The sequence below is a fragment of the Chrysoperla carnea genome (assembly GCF_905475395.1).
Source record: "Chrysoperla carnea chromosome X unlocalized genomic scaffold, inChrCarn1.1 SUPER_X_unloc_24, whole genome shotgun sequence".
Classification (NCBI taxonomy): Eukaryota; Metazoa; Arthropoda; class Insecta; order Neuroptera; family Chrysopidae; genus Chrysoperla; species Chrysoperla carnea.
In genome coordinates, this window is record NW_025408150.1 from 46,107 (window position 1) to 49,187 (window position 3,081).

Here is a 3,081-nt window from a genome sequence, read left to right on the forward strand (position 1 = left end):
CATTTACTACTTGTTTATGTACGCTTATAATTATTAGAAAAATATTTTTAATAATTTTAAAAAATAAATGAAATAATAAAAATTTAATAATAAATTATTTATTGAAAGTATAAAAAATGGTATAGCAAAATCTTTATTTTCTTTGATTAAGGCGAAATGTTTTATTAGTTATAAATTCGATAATCTCCTATCGATACTTGTTACTCTTAACTTGTATATATAAAAAATATAATAGTATATTAATTTATAATAAAATTTTTTCAAAAATTCAATAAGTTATTGTAAAATAAAATAGATAATATACAAATTATAATTTATTATTGCAGATATATTACAATAAAAAAAAAAAAAATAAATAAAAATATTTGGTAATGTATGTTATAAACAAAATAATTTGTTGTAAACAAATTATATAATATGTTATATTTATTAACAAATTTATTTACTCTTATATAAATAAAATTAGTGGCTTCCCAAAAAGGAAAGCCTGTTTAAATTTATCGGATGTATTAAATATTCTTTAATAAATTTACTAAATATTTTAAGTAAATTATTATATTTTCTTAACCTCCAAAACCATACAAAGTACGACCTTGTCGTTTTAATGCATATACAACATCCATAGCTGTAACTGTTTTACGTTTTGCGTGTTCAGTATATGTAACAGCATCCCGAATAACATTTTCAAGGAATACTTTAAGTACACCACGTGTTTCTTCATAAATTAAACCAGAGATACGTTTTACTCCACCTCGTCGTGCTAAACGACGAATTGCAGGTTTTGTAATACCTTGGATATTATCACGCAAAACTTTTCTATGACGTTTTGCACCCCCTTTTCCAAGACCCTTTCCACCTTTTCCTCTGCCAGTCATTTTAATAAAAAATTATTTACAATATTTTAACGAACGGATAACACGTGTGTTAACCTCACAAGTATTGTAATGTATGTGAGCGCCGGTACAATTGTGCCTTTTTATATAAAGCATTAAAGATTTTTTAAGCCACGCCTATACAATTTGATTAGTCCATACTCTGATAGCTATCCAATAGGATATGACAACAAAAATTTTGAAATTTCATATAAATATAAATACAACACATTTATTTCGCATTTAAACATTTGACTTTGTAGTATCAAATTGTCGAATATAATTTTTAAAATTGTGTGTTTTTTTGTAAAAACATTATTATTTGAAAATGGCTAGAACCAAGCAAACTGCACGTAAATCAACTGGTGGTAAAGCACCAAGAAAACAATTAGCAACGAAAGCTGCACGTAAAAGTGCACCAGCAACTGGTGGAGTAAAAAAACCACACAGATATCGTCCTGGTACAGTAGCTTTACGAGAAATTCGTCGTTATCAAAAAAGTACTGAATTGTTAATTCGTAAATTACCATTCCAACGTTTAGTACGTGAAATTGCACAAGATTTTAAAACCGATTTACGTTTCCAAAGTTCAGCTGTTATGGCATTACAAGAAGCTAGTGAAGCCTATTTAGTAGGTTTATTTGAAGATACCAATTTATGCGCAATTCATGCAAAGCGTGTTACAATTATGCCTAAGGATATACAATTGGCAAGACGTATTCGTGGAGAACGTGCATAAGCGTTTTAAATGACAATTTAAAAAAAAAAAAAACAAATAAGAAATATTTTCGGTCCTATATATAGGACCAACATATATTATTAAATAAGAGTATATTATTTTTATTAAAAAATATATATATATATATATATATAAATTATTGAAATAAAATTAAACATTATTAAAATTTTGTTATAATTATAAGCGATTGCTATTTCTAAAAATAAATAAATTTCATAAAATTTATATTATTTTATATTCATTTGAAATATTAAAAAAACTTCTCGCTTTAAAGTAACCATGATATGAGTTATAAATGCAATAAAATTTTATACAAAAAATAATATTTATTTGTTGACGAATAATATAAAAGGTTTACATTTCTAAATAACATATATTTATATATGGTGTGTAAAAAAAAAGAAAAGAAGAAAAATAATTTATATTTTTAATATAAAAAGGCAACCGCACACAGTGTTCCCAAGCGGTCACCCATCCAAGTACTGACTGTGCCCAATGTTGCTTAACTTCGGTGATCGGACGAGAACCGGTGTTTTCAACGTGGTATGGCTGTTGCCAGTAATAAATGAAAATTTTTACAAATATATATTTTTCATAAATATCATTAATATTAAAGTATATTATTAAAATTTTCAATGAAGTAATCAATTTAAATATATACTTATTTATTATACCATATATTTTAAATAAAAATGCAACCGCACACAGTATTCTCAAGTGGCCACCCATCCGTGGTACTGACTGTGGCAAATGTTTCTTAACTATTATTTTATAAAATATTTATACAAAAAATAATTTACTCTTATCAAATATTAATTTGTGGCCTGTATTAAGGCCTATGTTATTTTCATTTTTTAGCAAAAATAATGAAATATTTCAATATATTATTAAAGTAACAGATCATTTCTTTTTTGGTGCTGCTTTTTTAATTTTTGTAGGAGATGATTTGGCAACAGAAGCTTTCTTAGCTTTTGGTGCTTTCGGTTTACGAGCAGGGCTACTTTTGGCAGCGGATTTTGTACTTTTTGCTGGTTTTGCTTTAACTGGTGCTTTTTTTGATGCCGCTGATGATTTTGCAGTAACTTTTTTAGCAGCAGTTGATGATGATGGAGTCGCTTTTTTTGCTTTAGGCTTTTTGGCTGCCAATGATGTAGTTGTGGCTTTCTTTTCTTTTGGTGCCCGTTTACTTTTAGCACTCTTTGCTGAACCTTTTGCTCCACTTTCTTTTTTGGATACTTTTGATTTAGCTGAAGAATTAGATGAAGCGGAAGCAGCCAATTTGAATGAACCAGATGCACCTTTACCTTTAGTTTGTACCAAGGCTCCCTCAGTTACAGCAGCTTTTAAATATTTTTTAATAAATGGTGAAATTTTATCAGAATCCACTTTATAATTTGCAGCTAAATATTTTTTAATTGCTTGTAATGATGAACCACCACGTTCTTTTAAATTTTTAATTGCGTTAACAAC

At 27.2% G+C, this 3,081-nt stretch overlaps 1 non-coding gene across 1 annotated transcript; it reads right to left on the bottom strand.

The window, feature by feature from the left end:
- Positions 1-2,049: 2,049 nt before the first annotated feature.
- On the bottom strand, positions 2,050-2,168 carry LOC123304142. Its single transcript, XR_006536190.1, has one exon. It is a non-coding gene; the product is annotated as a 5S ribosomal RNA (ribosomal RNA).
- Positions 2,169-3,081: the final 913 nt, after the last annotated feature.